A 22,428-nucleotide genomic window follows, 5' to 3' on the forward strand; every position below is an offset into this window, starting at 1 on the left:
ATGCATATTGCGTCAAAACAATAGATTAAACAAACACTTAAAGTTAATATTATACTTCTATTAAGTATAAAATAAGTTTTTGTGGTATCTGCTAGTGTAAATACTTTAAATTAAAGATCAAATTTATTCATTACATTCTTATAGGGTCGAGGAGTGTATCTGTAAAAAAATCATCAAAATCGGAGCTAAAATAACCGTTAAATTGTGATTTTTCGTTTAGAACCGTCGATAACTTTTGTTCCGTTACGTAATATTTGAATGTTTTTTTTTTTACAATTTTTTACGTATGCAATCTTGGAATGTGTACAAATAAGTTTGACGGTTGGATCGTTGAAAAAAGCTTGTCATTACGAGTGTTTATATATTGTTTCTATATTTTTTTACACTTCTACATTAATTAAAAAACTATTAAAGACTTTAGGTAAGCGAAAATATACTTAAAACAAAATTGCGTTTTTATGTTTTGGATGTGATAATATGGAATGTATATACTTATTTAGTATTATGTTTTTCATTTGATTATTTATTGGTTTAAAATATATTTTCCTTAACGGGTAACGGGTCGGGTCATATTACCTGTTAATATTATCGGGTCGGGTCATTTTACCCGTTTATTTTAACGGGTGTTACACGACACGACCCGTTAAGATATCGGGTATGACACGAAAACGACACGAACACAGAAAACACGACACGAATGCCAGGTCTAGTTTGTTGGACTGGAACCCTTGATGTGTGGACCTGAAAAATTCAACACAGAGATTGTGAAGGCAAGAATGAAGATAATTATAGATGCTCTCCCTAAAATACTGACTACCTTTCTCACCACATATTGCCCTGCTACGGCTGAAAATGTGGCCACAGCAGTAAAGTGGAGAGCTGCAAGAGAAATTTTTGAGCAAACATCAAATTATTGAAAAATAAATTTCCTCTCCCTGCCATTTCATTTTTTTTTTAACTGGCAGCAACTTGGATGGCTAAGACGATTTCCGTAAGGAATTGAGAAGGTAGTACTTTACAACAGACATGGAGGCAGAAAATGTCATGGCAAATGTGGCTGTGGCACTTGAGACCTGCATCAAAGTTCTCAAATAGTGTGTCGGTTTTGAGTGAAAAATGTGTTTCTGTGTATAAAATATTTTGAGCTGTTTTAAGTGAAAGTTTTCGCACTTCCTGTTGTGTTTTACCGTAAAAACTGACTCCACCCTCTATAATAATTTCAAGTTTTTGGATTGAACCATAATCAGTAAATTCAGTAAATACGAAATCAACTACTTCACAAATATAAAACTCACCTGAGGTGGGATTCCTAGCTCCAGAATAACTGGACCTAAAATGAAGCCTCCACCAAGACCAAGCAATCCACCAAATATACCAGCTATAATCAGTATGATGCCACAAGCACTACAAAAAACAAGCTGGTGCACTTTCCAATTTGTGTTTGATTCTGCCCGAGACGCAATCACACTGTGTCCTTTGTATAGTTTAACTGCCTCTAATATAGTTACTCCGAAAGCCATGGGGATCTAAGAATTCATTTGAGGAGATTGAAGGCCAAACATATATGGTGCCATGATGGTTTCAAACAAAAAATAAAGCTCAAATGAGGGTTGTATTTGAAGCGTGAAAAATAGAAGATGAAGGCTTATGTTTTCTTCCAATTCTAAGGGACATGAAAGGCAGATAGCTGCAAGAGATTACATGCCCAATATGCAGCTGAACAAGTTGTGGTATAATCCTGTGCCAACAGAAAAGTTTCTTAAAAATTGAATCAACGAATAAATAAAAGCAAAGGAAAGTATTAATAATAACAAAAATCATCCACATTGTAGGTATTACCTTAGCGGTCTGCAATGCAAGTATTATAATCCAGACAGCTAAAAGAATCAGTAGTTCCTTCTAGCAAAGATTCTCAAAGATAGAAACCCGAGAAGGTTAAAGAATGTCAGTCTCTAAAACCATGCATCAAGGAAAGCTCAGGCTACAAAGAACCCTACGTCTGTTCTTTTGGATTCCCTGGTTTCTGTTGGAGTACCGTTGTTTGGGCCACCAGGTTGAGGCTTGTATTCAGCTTCTGCACTAGAATCATCACCTGCATAAAAAAAAATTAGGCATCTAAATTTGAGTAGGTAAAAGGTCATTGCCACCAAAGAATTAATAATGATAGATCAACTCACCATTTGACTGCGTTCGTCTAGCAGCCTCCTGAAAAAATGGAAAACTAGTTGAGCCAATATGAATTAAGGGGTGGTTTGGGAGTGAGGTGCTTAAAAAAAAAGCACCCATGAAAAAAAGCTGTGAGGGTTTTAGGTGTTTGGTAAACTGAAAAAAAAAAAGGGGCTTATTTTGGAAGCTGCTGTGAGAATAAGCTGAAATCAAAGGAAAAAGTTGAAGCTGCTATTTGCAGCTTTGGAAAACTGGCTTTTTTTCAAAGCACACGGAGCTACAGTGCTCCTTTAATGAAAAGACCCATTATCAGACTGCTTTTTTTTCCTAAAACACTTTTACAAAAAAGTTTATCAAACACTGCTGATTTATTTCATAGCCGCTTATTCTCACAACAGCTTTTTTTTCAAACATAGCAATACCAAACCAGAGTTATGCCATATGTACAAATTAAACTAACAAAATTTAAGATGACCCTTTTTATTGTAGTTTCTTCTTTCCATGTCTCAGTGCCCTTGAAGAATGCCCTACTCGATGTACTTGCATGTCATCAAAATGCGATCACTATACGAATCAAAGAAGTTGTCCACAACAACAACAACAACAAAGCCTTTTCCCACTAAGTGGGGTCAGCTATATGAATCCTAGAACGCCATTGCGCTCGGTTTTGTGTCATGTCCTTCATTAGATCCAAGTACTCTAAGTCTTTTCTTACGGTTTCTTCCCAAGTTTTTCTAGGTCTTCCTCTACCCTTTCGGCCCTGAACCTCTATCCCGTAGTCACATCTTCGAACCGGAACGTCAGGAGGCCTTCTTTGCACATGTCCAAACCCATTTTGTGTACGTGTTGATGCTTCACCGCCCAACATTCTGTGCCATACAGCATCGCCGACCTTATTGCCGTCCTATAAAATTTTCCCTTGAGCTTCAATGGCCTATGACGGTCACACAACACGCCGGATGCACTCTTCCACTTCATCCATCCAGCTTGTTTTCTATGGTTGAGATCTCCATCTAATTCTCCGTTCTTTTACAAGATAGATCCTAGGTAGCGAAAACGGTCGCTCTTTGGTATTTCCTGATCTCCGATCCTCACCCCAAACTCATTTTGGCCTCCATTTGCACTGAACTTGCACTCCATATATTCTGTCTTTGATCGGCTTAGGCGAAGACCTTTAGATTCCAACACTTCTCTCCAAAGGTTAAGCTTCGCATTTACCCCTCTTGAGTTTCATCTATCAACACTATATCGTTTGCGAAAAGCATACACCAAGGAATATCATTTTGAATATGTCCTGTTAACTCATCCATTACCAACGCAAAAAGGTAAGGACTTAAGGATTGTTGATGCACAAAATCAGTGAGGACTTTGGTACAACAGAAAGTAATAAGTTTGTGATCTTTGCTAGATTGCTCTGGTCATTAGTGTGGTTAAGTATGTAAACGGATAGAGATAGGAAAGCAAAACACAAGATGTACGTGGTTCACCCAGATTGGCTACGTCCACGGAGTAGAGGAGTTCTCATTAATTGTGAAGGGTTTTCACAATACATAGGTTCAAGCTCTCCTTTAGTGAGTACAAGTGAATGATTTAGTACAAATGACATTAGGAAATAGTGTGGGAGAATGATCTCGTAATCACGAAACTTTTAAGTACCAAAGTGTGGTATCGTCTTCACTTGCCTTATCTATCTCATAGGTAGATGTGGCATCTTCTCTGGAAGTACTCTTCCTCCATCCAGGGGTGGTATCGTTAACTGGTGGAGATGCACAAGGTAATGTATCAATTTCACTTGAAGCTTACTTGTAGTTTCACGTTTGGTCAAGCGCGATACAAACCATGTAGTAGGAGTCCCCCAAGTCGCCGAGCTAGAAGATCTGCTGAAAGAGGTGACAGACAAGGTAAGCAATCAGAGCTCCAAGCAATCAGTCCCAGATCAGAAGTTTGATTTCGAGTTTCGGCTGATTGTTCTCATTCTCCCTATCTTGCAGGCAGCATGAAGGATAAAGAGAAGAAAAAGGAGAATAGATGATATGAGATACTTTTGCTTTTGAAGAAGTAACTTTCCACAAGCTTATTCTTGAACTGGGCTGGAAGGTTTTCTGGTTTCCTCCAGAGTATAAGGTCGACTGAAGAATTTGAGGGTCAAAACAAGTCCATCAAATCTAGAGTACGTTCGACCCTGCTGATATGGGATACTTTTGCTGTTGACAAAATAGTGGATGTATCGGTACGTGTTCTGTTACGCTTGCCTCCACATGCTTCCTTGTATCTTTCTCACTTTCCCTATCTGTTCCTCAGGCAGATGTGGTATCTTCTCTGGAAGCATAAGATGTTGAAGATGAGTACTCGAGAGCAATGCCAGGTAAGTAATCAGGTAAGGGGTTCCACGCAGTCAGTTCCTGACTGGAAGCTTGATTCCAAGTGCTGACTGATTGCTCTCTTTCTCCTTGTCTTGCAGGTAAGAACAAGGCCAAAGGAAAAGACAGAGAAAAAGCATGATATGGGATACTCTTGATTTTAACCCTGATGATATGAGATATTCTTGCTCTGGTGTAACTTGTTTGCAGAGGTATTATCGGGGGGAAAGAAAGCTGAGTATTTCGAGAGGCTTCGTTAGGAGTGCCCTCTCAGATATGAGGAAGGGTTGAGCATTTTTGCAGGTCTGCCTATCCGTTGAGGATGGAGGTCGACATATATAGGAGTCTCCCTAATAACAAGTAGTAATGCTATTCATTTACCCTGCTTGGTCATAGCACGGTAGTAGGAGTTGCCAGCTTCACGTGTGTCAGAGCACTTTGAAAAAGTGGTATGTGGTATCTGGAAAGCTGATGCTGCGTGTGAAGATTACAGACAAGCTTTATCCAAGGAGATCTGGCTCTCGAAGTTGGGAAAGCGGTGCCTCTTCGGTTTTCGAACAAGCAATCCTGTCAAGGATCTGGCTCTCGAGATTCGGAGAACGATGCCTCTTTGATTTTTGAGAAAGCAATCCTGCTGGGAGTCTGGCTCTCGAGATTCAGAGAGCGGTGTCTCTTTGAATTTTGAGAAAGTAATCATGTTGGGAGTCTGGCTCTCGAGATTCGAAGGGCGGTGCCTCTTAGATTTTGGAGTAAGCAATCTTGTTGGGAGTGTTTTCTCGAATGTGAGTAAAGGTTGGGCATGTTTACTAGTCTACCTTGCCACAGAGCACAGAGGTTGACTCATAGGGACTTTCCAATTATCCAGCAGTGGTGCTATTCCTTTACCCTTGTGGGTAATAATATGGTAGCTAGACCTTCAAAATTTATGTGTCTAAACTTTGTTAGTGCTGTTTCTTTGCTATTCTTTTACCCTTCTTGGTCATAGCGATGTAGTGAGAGCTGCAAGCTTTACGTGTCTAAACTTTATCAGAGATCTTTGGCAAAGTTATATGTGGTACCCATGAGCTGATGGTGCGTGTGGAAAGTGGATGATTGAACAGTAAGATTCACGTGCTTTCTACTTCACCAGAAATCTTCAACAGAATGCCCATAATTTCAGCAAAGCTGAGTGTGCATGTGACAGGTGTTGACAAGGCTGAAAAGAGCAGGTGCCTCTTCAATTTCTGAGATCGGCCCTCGTGGTTTCTGAACAGCCCAGCTTTTGAGAAAGCAAGCGCCTATTCGATTTCTGAGATTGGCCTTCGTGGTCTTTGCAGCCCAGCTTTTAAGAAAGCAAACGCCTCTTCGATTTCTGAGATCGGCCCTCGTGGTCTCTAAGCAGCCCAGCTTTTGAGAAAGCAAACTCTTCTTCGATTTCTGGGCAGGCGCCTCTTCGATTTCTGAAGCTCCATCGAGTGCAGATTTTTATAGAGGTTGGCATTAAGTTCCAAAGCACACTTGAATCTCCACCAGTAGAAGCTCCCTTCTTGCACTTCTAAGATCTTGATTTGTCCGACCTCTTCTCTCTTCAACACCTTTGAAAATGTTTGGCTCCTCCAACTGTCGTTTTGACTTGAACCTTGTTCAAGAGGCAGCCACGCCTTCTCCAGACAACATATGGCGCCCATCCTTCTTATCCCCTACTGGTCCTCTTACCATTGGGGATTCCGTGATAAAGAATGATATGACCGCTGTGGTGGCCAGGAACCTTCTCACTCTCAAAGATAACAGACTACTTTCCAAATGGTTTGATGAGTTGGCTGTTAAGGATTCTCTGGCTCTGAGTGTTCAGTGTGCAGGTTTTGTGTCTAATATGGCCCAACGCCTATTTGCTCGAACCCGCCACGTTGAATCATTGGCGGCTAAAGTGATGAGTCTCAAACAGGAGATTAGAGGGCTCAAGCATGAGAATAAACAGTTGCACCGGCTCGCACATGACTATGCTACAAACATGAAGAGGAAGCTTGACCAGATGAAGGAATCTGATGGTCAGGTTTTACTTGATCATCAGCGGTTTGTGGGTTTGTTCCAAAGGCATTTATTACCTTCGTCTTCTAGGGCTGTACCGCGTAATGAAGCTCCAAATGATCAACCTCTGATGCCTCCTCCTTCTAGGGTTTTGTCCAGTACTGAGGCTTCGAATGATCCCCCTCCGGTGCCTTCTCTTTCTGGGGCTCTACCGATTGCTGAGACTTCTCCTAAGCAACCTTTGTGAAGGCTCCCTCTTGTTTGTTTATTTTGACTCATGTATATGTACATATTTGTAACTTATTGGAGATATCAATAAATAAGCTTTGCTTCATTTCAACGTATTGTGTTAAATACCAAAGCCTTCTTCACTGAGTGGGGTCGGCTATATGAATCTTAGAACGCCATTGTGCTCAGTCCTGTGTCATGTCCTCCGTTAGATCCAAGTACTCTAAGTCTTTTTTTAGAGTCACTTCCAAAGTTTTCCTAGGTCTTCCTCTACCCCTTCAGCCTTGAACCTCTGTCCCGTAGTCGCATCTTCTAACCGGAATGTCAGTAGGCCTTCTTTGCACATGTCCAAACCACCGTAACCGATTTTCTCTCAGCTTTCCTACAATTTCGGCTACTCCTACTTTACCTCGGATATCCTCATTCCTAATCTTATCCTTTCTCGTGTGCCCACACATCCAACGAAGCATCCTCATCTCCGCTACACCCATTTTGTGTACGTGTTAATGCTTCACCGCTCAACATTCTGTGCCATACAGCATCGCCGACCTTATTGCCGTCTATAAAATTTTCCCTTGAGCTTCAGTGGCATACGGCGGTCACACAATACGCCGGATGCACTCTTCCATTTCATCCATCCAGCTTGTATTATATGGTTAAGATCTCCATCTAATTCTCCGTTCTTTTGCAAGATAGATCCTAAGTAGCAAAAACGATCGCTCTTTGGTATTTCCTGATCTCCGATCCTCACCCCTAACTCATTTTGGCCTCCATTTGCACTGAACTTGCACTCCATATATTCTGTCTTTGATCGACTTAGGCGAAGACCTTTAGATTCCAACACTTTTCTCCAAAGGTTAAGCTTCGCATTTACCCCTTCCTGAGTTTCATCTATCAACACTATATCGTCTGCGAAAAGCATACACCAAGGAATATCATCTTGAATATGTCATGTTAACTCATCCATTACCAACGCAAAAAGGTAAGGACTTAAGGATGAGCCTTGATGTAATCCTATAGTTATGGGGAAGCTTTCGGTTTGTCGTTCATGAGTTCTTACAGCAGTCTTTGCTCCTTCATACATATCCTTTATAGCTTGGATATATGCTACTCGTACTCATTTCTTCTCTACAATCCTCCTTGGGACCCTATCATACGCTTTTTCCAAATCTATAAAGACCATGTGTAAATCATTTTTCCCATCTCTATATATTTCCATCAATCTTCGTAAGAGATAGATTGCCTCCATGGTTGAGCGCCCTGGCATGAACCCGAATTGGTTGTCCGAAACCCGTGTTTCTTGCCTCAATCTATGCTCAATGACTCTCTCCCAGAGCTTCATTGTATGACTCATTAGCTTAATACCCCTATAGTTCATGCAATTTTGTACGTCGCCCTTATTCTTGTAGATAGACACCAAAGTGCTCTTTCGCCACTCATTTGGCATCTTCTTCATTTTCAAAATCCTATTGAAAAGGTCAGTGAGCCATGCTATACCTGTCTCTCCCAAGACTTTCCACACTTCGATCGGTATATCGTCTTGGCCTACTGTTTTTCTATGCTTCATCTTCTTCAAAGCTCCAACCACTTCTTCCTTCCTAATTCGACGATAAAATGAGTAGTTTCTACACTCTTCTGAGTTACTCAACTCCCCTAAAGAAGTACTCATTTCATGTCCTTCATTGAAAAGATTATGAAAATAACTTCTCCATCTGTCTTTGACCGCGTTCTCTGTAGCAAGAACCTTTCCATCCTCATCCTTGATTCACCTCACTTGGTTTAAGTCCCTTGTCTTCTTTTCCCTTGCTCTAGCTAGTTTATAGATATCCAACTCTCCCTCTTTGGTATCTAGTCGCTTATACATATCGTCATAAGCCGCTAACTTAGCTTCTCTCACAGCTTTCTTCGCCTCTTGCTTCGCTCTTCTATACCTTTCACCATTTTCATCGGTCATGTCCTTGTATAAGGCTTTACAACATTCCTTCTTAGCCTTCACCTTTGTTTGTACCTCCTCATTCCACCACCAAGATTCCCTTTGGTATGGAGCAAAGCCCTTGGACTCTCCTAATACCTCTTTTGCTACTTTTCGGATACAACTAGCCATGGAATCCCACCTTTGGCTAGCTTCCCCCTTTCTATCCCACACACACTGGGTGATTACTTTATGGCTTGTTTTTCTCCTTTTAGATTCCACCATCTAGTCCTTGGGCACTTCCAAGGCTTGTTCTTTTTTCTCACTCTTTTGATATGTACATCCATCACCAACAAGCGATGTTGATTAGCCAAGCTCTCTCCCGGTATAACTTTGCAATCCTTACAAGTTATACGATCCCCTTTCCTCATTAGAAGAAAATCTATTTGTGTTTTTGACGACCCATTCTTGTAGGTGATCACATGTTCTACTCTTTTTTTAAAGAAGGTGTTGGCTAAGAAGAGATCATATGCCATTGCAAAATCCAAGATAGCTTCCCCATCCTCATTTCTTTCCCCAAAACCATGGCCATCATGAAAACCTCCATAGTTGCCTGTCTCCCTGCCCACGTGTCCATTTAAATCTCCTCCTATAAATAACTTATCTGTCTGGGCAATTCCTTGCACTAAGTTTCCAAGGTCTTCCCAAAATTTCTCCTTCGAACTCGTATCCAACCCTACTTGAGGTGCATACGCACTAATCACATTGATGAGTTCTTGTCCTATTACAATCTTGATTGCCATGATTCTATCTCCTACCCTCTTGACATCTACAACATCTTGTGTCAAGGTTTTGTCCACGATGATGCCAACACCGTTTCTCGTTCTATTTGTGCTCGAATACCAAAGTTTAAACCCTGAGTTTTCTAGATCCTTTGCCTTAAGACCAACCCACTTAGTTTCTTGTAGGCACATAATATTTATCCTTCTCCTCACCATAACTTCCACTACTTCCATAGATTTTCCCGTTAAGGTTCCTATATTCCACGTTCCTAAACGCATTCTACTCTCTTGAACTCTACCCTTCTGTCCTAGCTTCTTCACCCTCCCCCATCCAATAGGATCAAAGTACTTTTTTTTTTGTCTTGTGTAAAGTTGATAGGAGCATATGCTCCCAAACAATTTTGAGTGGAGTCGTTCGAAAAGAAGTTTCTATGGCCCCCTTGCTCATTTAACACTGCATCCGGGTGCCGATAGAGATACAGCGACCATTGCTCACTTATCACTGTGCTCGGGCCACACAGCGTGCCACTTACGGGTGACACCCTAGCTTTAGCGTGATTTCGTTTTGGATTCATTTTCATAAGGATTCGACGTAACTGAGGAGTGTCGAATTGATGAAAATAATGAATTCTTAATTTCATAATTTTCTATAATTCTTACCTAAGAAAGTAATGATTACTAACATTGTGATCATCCAGTTAGCATATATGACATTGAAAGCAACTCTGATACTGATCCCAAGCACAAGCATTGGTTGGGAAAGAATCGCCAAGTCGTAGTCGATGAAGGGGAGGTTAAGTGTTGGATGCCTTAGCCTTAGATTGTAAACACAGATGCAATTGCAGTATCTGTGATCATACTTGACCAAACCAACAAGCACTCAAAATTTCATTCAGTTACATTAGAAAGGTGAAAGAGGTAGAAAACTGTCATATCCACAAAGTCTAGGGATTAGAAGTGCATAAGGATATTCCACACACATCATTTGGTAAAATGATACAATGAATCTAATTGAAATCTTAGATTGGTGTTGACATCTGAAGCTTTTGGTGTTTAATAGTTGTTGCTACCATCATATTAGAGAACCAACATGTTTCCATTTGTCATCGACTCTCACATGCAAGATGGTGTGCACATCAGAGAGGGTTTTAACTTCATATACATTGTTGATTGACTGATTTCCAAGCAACTTAACTTGAGGGATAATAGATTTGGTTCCTGCATGAACATTGTATTAGTATAAAAGTAAATTTCTAAGATACTGGCATGATCGTGTGTGCCTAACTTAATTAATTATAAATGGTGCAAAAGTTTGAGGATTATGTTGCAGGTGAAAGCTGAAGAGTACAGGAAAATGGTGAGGAAGAAGCAAGAACTTACACTTTGGTATTGCTGTTGACGATTTCTGATCAAATCCAGTGATCAAAGTGAGCACTGGAACAAAAATTCCACCCCCACCAACTCCACCTACAATCCCAACCGAAAAGCAGACCCTAGGAATCCAATTTTTGTACCCACCACAATTTTCCACCCAAATTTCATTTCCTGTATATCCAATTTCACCTCGCAATTAAGTCAAATTTTGAACAATTACTGCCCCTCAAAGAGTGAAAAAAAAAAAAAAAAAGCAGTTTTTCACATATAAGTTTGACACACTTTAAACAAAAGCACTTTAAAGTTGATCAAAGTATTGTAAAAGAAGTGTGAATGTCCTTTATAAAAGCAATACCCATTTGAAGACTCTGGACATTAAGTCATGGTTGGAGGTTCATCACCTAACTTTTGTTTTCAATATTTTTGACTAATGAAATGTGAGGTGGAATGAAGAAAATATGGTTGGCTATCTGACGATAAAACCAAGAGAAGAAGTAGCAGAGGATGTAGAAGAGAAATATATCAGTAAGCTATAAGGCTAGAGAGAAAGAAAATTAATGAGAGATATATTTGTACTCCTATTATTTCAAATGAAAAAAAGAAAGTACTACTACTGCCCCGAGGACGTAGGCACACTTGCCGAACCTTGTAAATATTGTATCTTATTTACTTTATATTCCATTGTCTGCATATCCTCAATTTCATAACATGTTATTAGCACGAGAATCTCTCATGTCAGTGGAAAACACAATGCCATAAATCTGGTGAAGCACTACCTGAAGGAAATATTTGTGAAAACTAGTTCATTTGAGCAACATCTATGCATGCAATTAACAATTAAAAGGCGGAATCATGCTTGTATACACTCAAAAACAAAACTTTACCCATGAAATTCAAGGCCTAGTGAATGTGGTGAATCAAGACTCAACTCAAGAACAAAGTGAGTTGAGAAATATTATACCTTTGTTGATTCCTCTTTGCATAAGCAAAGGTTAATCACCCAAGAGATAGGGCCTTCATTCCTTACTTCTTAGCTTCATGGATTTCTTGGATGAGGATGGTAGAATGGATTCTCCAAGTTCCCAAAATAGAGAACCTCTAAGTCTCCACACCAAGGAGATCATTGATGAAGAGATGAGTGACCTAGAGGAAGTAAGATTGCTAGCTAATTTCCTCTAGGGTGGCCGGCAACTTAGAGAGAAAAGAGAGCCTTGTGTTCTCATCTTTTATCCAAAAGAAACCCTTTATGAATTTTGGCTATAAAGTTCTTTATATAGTCACTTCACTTAAGTCACAAAAAGAACCAAAACCCTATTTCATCAATATGGCCGACCTTCTATGGTCTTTGGGCTGTTTGGGCCCTCTTGAATCTTTATTCATTAAGTTGTCATACAACTTAAGTCAATGGGCTTAACATTCGAAGCCCATTGGGCCTTCAGGCCTAAAACTAACCCGAGGTCTAAAACGAACTTATCCGTTTGATTAATTAACATATTAATTAATCCTATCCATAAACAATTAAACCATTTAATTGTTCTTACTGAACTCCGTTGTTTCTTTAATCTCTACCTTACATGGTGTACGATCCATTAGGTTCCTTTTAGCGAGGCAGTGGGCGATTGTTACTCTTAACGATCGATTGTGAATTGAAACAACATTTCAATTCTCCCTTTGATGAAGATCACCGGGGCTTCCAAAAACCATGAGTGCCTAGCAGTATGTCATGGCTACCTAAGCTAATCAGAAGAGGTAGGGAACCTATTCAGTTTAGGATCACAATGCAATATGGTCTTTCTCTAATACAATACTCTTGACCACATTGTTTGGTTTGATAGTTTATTCATGTCCACTATCCAATGTGATTCTTTTACTTATACGATTACCTTGAATGTGATTTGGAACGACTTCCTAAATCTCATTCATACTCTGACCAGAGATTCTTAATCATGTTATAGAGTATTCTCCCTTAAACGGTTTAAAGGTTAAAGATCCCTTATTGTGCATTCACTTGCCTCCATGGCTAAGTTGCTTAACCCCAACTATGTCATGGACACCCTCTGACGAAGTGACTTTGATATAGTCAAAGATCAATGACCTAACCACAAGACAACTATGATGCCTCAGGTCAAATGACTACTTTGCATTATCCCAACCATGAGTTCTCATGTGCCATGAGTATGAGAACTCCTTGTTGATCGTGTTCAGTTGACTCATTCTTTATCGAGCACCTACATGCTTATCTTGGTGTCAGTCACACCAATGACTTGAGACCAATCACTCTCCCTAAGAGAAGACATAGCACGTACTGATCTTAACGGATTGTTAATGCCCAATTGGAAATCCTATGATCAGGAACGTTTAGGATATGTATACGAAAGAGAATGGTCTCATGAATCTAACTTCTTTAGATCACATTCTCCCAATTGCATATTCCTTGGACTTATTGTTTAAGCATATAACATTTATATAAGACGGCTTAAAACAATAATCTTTGCCCTTTGGATTAAACTAGATTAGTTTAACATGCAAAATGTCCATAAAGTATCATCATATGATTGGTTTTAGGGCACATTTCCAACACTACCTACCTCCCACCTCTGTCGATTGGAATCTCATAGAAAAGGTACAAACTTGAAATTCGCAAAAAAAAAATCAACAGTCTTGATACGAGTTTTGAAACTCTGACTTCATGTGCTCAAACAGAAGTTTTTCGTTCATAGAAGTTGTTTCTTATCTTCTCTTCCATAACATATCAAAATTCTAGAAAGATCAACGGTTAATTCATTCCAGATCTTAGAAATACTACAATAGACCCGAAATGCACTGAACAACCAGCAGCCATGTTAACGGCTTTTAGAATTCAACTTATTGACCTCGGATGCAAATGCTTTCTTCATTGAAGTTGTTCATTATTCTCTTATCCATGCCATACTAAAATTTGGGTCAGATCCAAATGGTTTGGTTGTCCTATAATTCTCATACACTACCGTTGATACATGACCACGGTTAGAAAGGAAAAGGGAAGTATAGTAAGTTAAGATTTACTTTTTCCTTATTATTATTAACTTTGTTATTCATGTGATTGGTGCGGCACTGTCGCCCTTCTTATAATAACAATTATTATTTTTATGTTTTGATATTTATGTGAATGGCGCTGAATTAAAGCCCTTGTCACAATCTTTATATATTTAAAGTAATTTATTTATAGTGGCTAGAATTACCGCCTTCTGCTTTAATTTACTTATTGTACTACATTTTGTTATGATGAGTATATACAGGACCTAAAGTTCCTTGATCAAATTTAGAACATGAAGTTTTTTTATTCTCATCATATAAAAAGATTGAATCTGAAGTTCCATCATATAAAAAGATCGAACCTAAAGTTCTGTGATCCTCATCATATAAAAAGATTGGAACTAAAATTCCATCATATAAAATGATAGGACTAGAAGTTCCTTGATTCATGTAAATAAGGACCATAAGTTCCTTAATCCATGTACAGAGTAAGTATAAACATGAATTCTAAAAAATATGAACCTAAAGGTTCTAATAATGTCAATATCAAGAATAAATAATGTTAAGAACTTGAGTTCTAACATTTTTTTGTAGACATGTGTTTATATGGTATGAATTAATTATCGCAAGTTCTGTCACACCTAAATTTCTTCCTTTCTGTAACAAGAAAATGGTGAACTTAGCAAAACTCGATTTTGTTACCATCGACATCTCAGTAAAGAAAACTTGCATGAATCCATGGTTCCTGAGAACTCATATGGAAGTATATAATATTAGGAAACATCTTTGCTTAAAAACTCATGATTCTTATTCATGGAACCAAAAGTTTCCATAGATTCCTATATCTAACAAACTGAACCAGAAGTTTCGGGCATGTATAAAACCAAAATAGATAGAATTTTTCTATATATATAACCGAAAAAAAAAAAAAGATGAGCTTTCACAAAGATATTAACCTTCAGTACTTGGCAAAACCCCAGAAGGACGAGGCACCAGAAGTTGATCATTTGAACCCTCAGTAATTAGTAAATTACCAGACGGTGGAGGCAATTGGTGCCTTCCAAATAAAGTCACAAACCTCTGGTGGTAATATTGAATCCAACTTTCGGAGTCCTACAGCTGGTCGAGCTTTCTCTTCATGCTCGTTGAGTAATTTTTTGCAATTTTTTGCAACTCTTTATTCTTGTGTTTAAGACCTCTAATTTCTTGTTTAAGATTTTCCACCTCAGCCATTAATTATTCAACTTGGCGAGTTCATGTAAGTAGGCGTTGGCCCATATTGGATACAGAATTTGCACATTTAACACTGAAAGCCAAAGAGTCTTGAACAACCAGTTCATCGTACCTTTTTGAAAATACTCTTCTACCTTTGGGAGTGAAAAGGTTCTTAGCTACTACTGCAGCAGTCATATCATCCTTCATCACAGCCGTAAAATGACCATTAGAGGATAGGAAAGATAGATGCTAGATATTGTCTTCAAGAGGCATGTCTTCATCTTTTACAATATTCAAATCAAAACAACGGTCAAATAGGCAAGCCATTTTTGGAAATGATGAAAGAAAAGGAAATCATAGGATAAATAGAAATCTAAGAAGTGTAATAGAGGCACACCATATCGGTGGATGATATGCTCCTTGATGAAATGGATAACAGTTTCCTTCTTGACGTCCTTTAGGGGTATGGATTTAGCCCACTTAGAGAAGTAATCTGTTGCAACTAGGATGTAAGCTTCTCCAACAAATGACTTTGGCATAATTGGTCATACGACGTCCAATCCCCATGCATCGAACGACCATGAAGCAGTTGTAGAGTGTAATGGTTCAGGCAGTTAATGTATGAAGTTAGCGTGGAATTGGCAGGCTGGCACCTTTTGGCATGTTCCAGACAGTCTTTCACCATGCTTGGCTAATAGTAACCCATTCTTTTAAGCTAGAAATGTAGCTTTGGTCAGGACTGATGGCCCCGCATACACCTGAGTGTGCTTCTTTCATAGCTTGATTAGCTTCTTCCTCACCTAAGCATCTCAGAAGTACTCCTTCAAAAGAGCATCGGTAGAGTGTTCCTTTGTAGTAGAGAAAGCGAGGTGTTCATCGATGTATTTCAGAGCGGTGTCTAGGATCATCTTGAAGCCTTCCATGCTCCAAGTAGTCGATCAGCGGTCGTCTCCACTCTTCAGCGTCGACCGGGAGTACTGAGATGACGTTTGCATCATCTGGTAGCATTTTGGTGACAAGCAGGATTACCCATCTTTGGCAAACTCGCACGTCTGCAGCTTCGTCTTCTCCTAGTGTCATACGTGAGGCTAGGTTGGCAAGTGCGTCTACCATTTGATTTTCTTTTCTAGGCACATGCTCTAGTGTCACGGCCTAGAAACTTTTGCAACAATTGAGTTGCCAGCCTAAAGTATGGGATGATATCATCTTTCTTCACCTCATATTCAGTTAAGAGTTGATTGATTATGAGCTTGGAGTCGCCATAGACCTCAAAGGTTGTGATTTCCATGTTGATCGCCATTTGGAGCCCGATGATCAGTGCTTGGTACTCAACGACGTTGTTGGAGCACAATTAACTTAGTTGGAAGGAATAAGGTAGTATTTGCCTTTATGGCAACATGAATACTACTTTTGCCCCCGCTCCGTCTGCTCGTGCAGATCCGGTAAAGAACATCATCCATGTTGGGAAAATGTCGATGTAGAACACCTCATCAGCAGGTAAGTTGTCTAAGATTTTCCAATCAGCTAGGATTGGATGATCGGCAAAGAAGTCTGCTAGCGCTTGTCCCTTGATGGCTTTAGCTGGGACGTAGATGATCTCATACTGATTAAGAAGCAGCGCCCATTTAGCGAGTTACCCTATCAAGACTAGTTTGGACATGATGTATTTGACCAGTTCAACTTTAGCAACCAGGTAGATGGTGTAAGTATGCATGTAATGCTTGAGCTTCTAGATGGCGAACACCAAGGCAAGGCACATCTTTTCTATTGGGGAGTAGTTCAACTCAACGCCGATGAGAGTTCGACTGAGCTAGTAAAGCGCTCATTCTTTTTGGGATTCATTTTCTTATGCCAAGAGTGCTCCAACTGAACTTTCCTTAGCGGCAATGTACAATATGAGCGGCTTCCCGGGCATAGGTGCCCCGAGGATAGGTGGACTTGATAAATACTTTTTTATGCTTTCAAAAGCATTGTACCATGCTTCATCCTATATGAACGAAACATCTTTCTTCATGGGTTGGCTAAACAGTTGACAACGCCATGCAAGGTTAGAGATGAAGCGTCTGATGAAAGCTAGTCATCATTGTAGACTTTTCAGCTTGTACAAGTTTCTTGGCTCAGGCATGCTTTGAATGGCCTTGATCTTTGATTGGTCCACTTCAATGCCACGGTGCTTAACAATGAAACCAAGGAAGTTTCCTAAGATGACGCCAAATGCACACTTTAACGGGTTCATCTTGAGGTTGTATTTTCGCAGCCTTTCGAACACTATTCGTAAATCCTTCAAGTGATCTGATATTTTCTTTGTCTTGACCACCACATCATCTACGTAACATTCTAAGTTTTTGTGTAGCATGTCATTGAAGACTTTTTGCATTGCACGTTGATATGTAGCTCCAGCGTTCTTCAGACCAAAGGGCATCACCTTGTAGCAGTAGATAACTTTTAGAGTGTGAAAGGTTGTTAGTTTCTCGTCTTTGAGAACCATGAGAATTTGATTGTATCTAGAAGAGTCGTCCATGAATGACAATGCCTCGTGGCCAGTGGTTGTGTCCACCATGATTTCGATGATTAGCAAAGGGAAGTCGTCCTTTAGGCAAGCATCGTTAAGGTCCCAAAAGTCTATGCAAACACATATTTGTCTAAATTTCTTAAGGACAATGGCGATGTTGGAGATCCATTTGGGGTATTGCATTTCTCGAATGAAGCCTGCTTCGATTAGCTTGTCAATCTCAGCCTTAATTTGTGGGATGAGCTCAGATTGATAGCGTCTTTAAGTTTGCTTTATCGGTCGCCTTCCAGGCTTGACTGCAAGATGATGCACATCGATGATAGGGTCAAGGCCGAGTATTTCTTTGTAGGTCCAAGCAAAGACGTCTTTATACAATAATAGCAGCTGGTGATACTCATCTATCTCGTCCGCATTTAACAGTGCACTTACGAAGATAGACTTTGATTCCTCGTTTGTGCCTAAGTTGAGTTCCTTGAGATCATCAACTGTGGCTTGCCCCCTATCTTCAAGTTGTGGTGGTGCAGCAGTAACATCTTCCTCGAGGATTTCGTCTTCTTTGCCTTCTTAAATCATGATGTAGAAGACATCTTGGACCTCTTCTTCAGTGTTGTCCTTTCGAGCTTGTTGGCATGAAGATTGTTCAATATGGATAATGGTGCGCCTTCTTACTTTCAGTGGTACATTTGTGTCAACCTCCAAGATTGATTGGTGCTTCATCCTCGAAGGATTCAAGCTTCGAACGTGGCCTTTTTCTGCTAACCTGTCGAGCTTTTCTTCCTTTGGTGTTGTCACCGTCTTTTCTAGAAGGCTTTTCATTGTCTTCAAGTCTTTCCAAAGCTGACCGTCATGAAGGAGAGCTAGCCATGTTGCTTTGTTTCTTAGGTTTTGACAACCTTTCGAAAACAGAGCTTTGGAATGTTGGCACGTTAAGCCTCTTGAAGATGGAAGTTCGATCTTGACCACCAATGTGATTAAGCGCTGAAATTCTGGGTCTTGAACAATTCATCCTATTGAAAACTGACCTTCGAGGGGCGGGTTTAAGCCTCTCTTAATCTTGTTCAATACTCACACTAATGTGTTGAGCGCTAGCGTTTTTTACTTTGCTTAAAATCATCACGGGTGCATTTGGTGTAAAGCTAACTCCAGCTTTGTTGTTGTCAACTCAAATGGTCTTTCAACTTCTTTTGAGTCCTTGTAAGGTCACGTTCTTTGTCGTTCATGGTGTTTGAATCCTTCTTTGCAAGATTGGAAGAGGAAGCGAAGTTATACTCAGCCTTGACATGAGTTTGTAGGCGTTTGGATCAAAACCTTCTTCGGTCCTTTTGGTTGAAAGACAGCTTGGTTCCACCCCCTTTGGCAGAGCTTTTATGAAGCCTTGTGGTAGTCTTGCAACCTTAACGTCGCCTAGCTGTGTCAGAGGCAAAACTACATTCGTCTTAAGCAACTTCACATTATCCTTATGCCACTGTATGTCGGCTTTGCTTGCTCCAGTTTCAAACGGGGATTGACCATTCTTTCTTCTCAACATCGGGATGTATCAACAGACGGGTGTGTTCAATCCTTTTGAGGGCGTCTTATTCCCTTTGGTTGTTACAGGTTTAACAGGTTCATCATCATTTTTGCTTGAAAATGGCACGGCTTCTCCTTCTTGCTTCTTGGGCAGGGCTTGCCAGTCCCGATTTTTAGGTGTTGCTTTGCCCGTGGATTTAATTTCTTTTTAAAGAGCTTAGGGCACCGTGTTTTCCTCCATGTAGAACTTGGCATCTGCAAAGTGTGATTTGGCTTCGGTGAATGGCTTGATATCGCCTTAGATCACCTTCACTCCCCATCGGTAGAATTTTAAGCATTGGTGGAAGGTGGATGGCATTACTCCATTCTCGTGGATCCAAGGCTTTCCTAAGAGCAAGCTATAGGAAGTTCTTGCATCCATCACGTGGAATATTGTGATTTATTTGAGTTCACCAATGGTCATCTCCACTCGGATCATGCCCATTGCTCTTTCTCCTCCTTGATTAAAACCTTGGATTAGTAGACGGCTTAGGGATAGTTCATCCACCTTGATGCCGATTGTGGTCATTGTTGACTTTGGCATGATGTTTATGGCCGATCCACCATCCACAAGCATCTGGTTGACTTTGTGCTCCCTTACCTACCTAGAGACAAAGAGAGGACAGTTGTGAGGCTTGGATCCTAGCAGCAAATCTTTGTTGGTGAAATGGATTACGTCCTGGACAGCACAACATGTGGCATACTCATGCGGTCGAAGTTTCAAGCTTTCGTCCTTGCTTTCTTGCACTTCGTGGTCGTTGGGACTTGCCAAGACTGCTGCTAGTGCTCTTTGCATCTTCCTTGGCAATCGTAGCGCTTCCTCAATGCTAAAGTGTGTTGGCAAACCTTCTTTGGGTGTGAGAGTCTTTTCTTCCTTAGTGGCAATAGCTTTGCCTTTTGAGGGCTCTACCATCTCTACTTTAACCATGTGACAAGAGACGGTAATGCACTGTTGGAAGAAGTTCTTCGGGAAATACATTTGCAAGGAGACAGGAATGCTTGGCTTTTACTCCATAGGTTCCCCACTGTATGTTGGCTTAGCAACTCTTAAATTTCCTTTAGGCTTGATGTTGTTGTGGCGGCGGTAATTTCTTCCTTATTTCCCCTTTGGCTATGTAACTTGTGGTTTTGGCTTCCTTATCATTTTATAGGTCGCCAATGTCCATCCTTCTTCGTCGTTGGTAAGTACCTTTTGGTCACTTACCCCCAGTGATGGTTGTGCAGAAGGTGTCGTGTAGCTTGAGCATTGACGGGAATGGTCATGCATCATTTGGAAAGGAACGGGGATCAAATGATCCAAACACGATCTTAGTGGTGTGTGTTGCGGCCATGTCTTCTAGGTCAAGTTCGATTCGCCCTTGTTATGACAGCTTCATAATGAGCTCTTTGAGGGTGAAACACTTACCAACGAGATAACTTACGATACAATGATACTTGTAGTACCTGGGATCGTTAAATCGATTCATCTCTTCGGGGTGCTTGCATTCCAGTAACTCGATCACCTTCTTTTCCAACAAGTCATCTAACATTTCAGCCATATCTGAGTCAGGAAAAGGGTACGTCTTTTGGTCTAGCTCCCTCAAGGTGTTTTTGTACCTGTCTTGGGTGCGAGAAGGCTTATCTCTCTTTATCTCCTTTGCTTTGTTCTTGGAGGAGATCTTAACAAGTGCATTTTAATGAGGGTAATGTTAATAGTAAAAGCTTCATTGGCGGGCTTCCTCCCATGATTGTCTACTTTCAAAGCAAATACCTTATCCTTCTTGAAGTCAGAGATTGGCTCATTTTTTCCATGATAGGCGATGCTCAACTCCATGTCGTGGGCGCAAGTGGCTAACTCTTCGAAGGTCCATGGTTTGATGACTTGAAGCATGTAGTGTAACCCCCATTGTATGCCTTGGACGCACACCTCGATCGAGGAGATCTCTGAGAGCCTGTCTTTGCAGTCGAGGCTTAAAATGCGCCATCTATTGATGTAGTCCACGACAAGCTCGTCCTTCCACTACTTCATGGTTTTCAGCTCTAACATGCTCATAGTGTAGCATGTACTATAGAAACGGTTGAGGAACTCTCGCTCCAATTGGTCCCAGCTGTTGATGGATTTAGGCTCTAGGTCTGTGTACCAGTCAAATGCATTCCTCTTCAGATAAAGGATAAACTGCTTCACGAGGTAGTCTCATTGTGCCCCTACATTGTTGCAAGTTTCAACGAAATGGGCGAAGTGCTACTTTGGGTTTCCCTTTCCATCAAACTGCATGAATTTTGGTGGTTGATAACCCATCGGCATCTTCAGGGCATCGATCTTCTTGGAGTATGGCTTTGAATACAACACCGAGGTATGTGAGCTCTCTTCATACTGCACCTTGATAGTGTTTGTGATCATCTCCTGTAGCTGTTGGATAGAGAGAGATCCCATGAGCGTCGCTGCTTGGTCTAGCTCCAGCTTCTCATTTACTTTCTCCACCGGAGGCTCATCTTCTTCGTTGGCTCCTTTTTTTAGTGGATCAACCTTTAGGTTGACATTCACATCTTGTTGTGCCTCCAATTGGTTGGCGAGTGCAGCAATTTGCAAGTCTTTCTCATCCATAGTTCGTGTGAGTTTTCTAATCGCTTCATTCATTTGAGCTAGCTGCTCCTCGATTGAAGTCACTCATGTGGTCATGACTTGCATAGCTAAGTTGCTGCTTGAGTCAACATCGGAAAGCAGGGACTCGGAGTACTTCTTCGAACTTTCTTCCCTTGGTGCAAGTAGCGAGGCTAGGGTGATCACGGGCTCGTGCTTTTGATGCTCCCCTTGCTCCTTTAGCGGCACCAACTTTGGAATGGCATGTTGAACAGTGGCGATCGCCTTTGCTTTGCTCCGGGTTGTGACACCAATGAATTCTCCACTTAAAGCAGGAGTGTTTAGGCTCTTTCCCTTGGTTGCAAGGACGGCTTGTCCCTTCTTTGATGCCATTAACTTTGAGGTGTGCTTTGGATTTCTTGAATGAAGAAAGAGATGAAAAGTAGAGATGGTCCCACTGGGTGTGCCAAATTTGTAAACACGAATATTCCTACGAAGAATGAGATAAGAACACGTGAACAAAATAATATTTTGTATTAATTTTGGGGTTACAATCTCTTTTACAATTTGATCCTCTGATTCTATCTTCGTAAGGTGTTAGATCTGTGAATGAGCTGTTGATCCAAAGGGTCGTCGGGGCTTAATCTTGGGATGAACGGATCTTCAAGGGCCTTCAGGGCTTTATCTTGATGAACAGTTATGTGGATTTCTTCAAAGGTCATTGGGCTTGATCTTGATGAACGAATATG

The 22,428-nt window shown here is 40.6% G+C and overlaps 1 pseudogene; it reads right to left on the reverse strand.

The window, feature by feature from the left end:
• Nucleotides 1-413: 413 nt before the first annotated feature.
• LOC126633866 (sulfite exporter TauE/SafE family protein 3-like) lies at nucleotides 414-21,703 on the reverse strand (annotated as a pseudogene).
• Nucleotides 21,704-22,428: the final 725 nt, after the last annotated feature.

Source organism: Malus sylvestris, chromosome 9, assembly GCF_916048215.2.
Source record: "Malus sylvestris chromosome 9, drMalSylv7.2, whole genome shotgun sequence".
NCBI classification, from domain to species: Eukaryota; Viridiplantae; Streptophyta; class Magnoliopsida; order Rosales; family Rosaceae; genus Malus; species Malus sylvestris.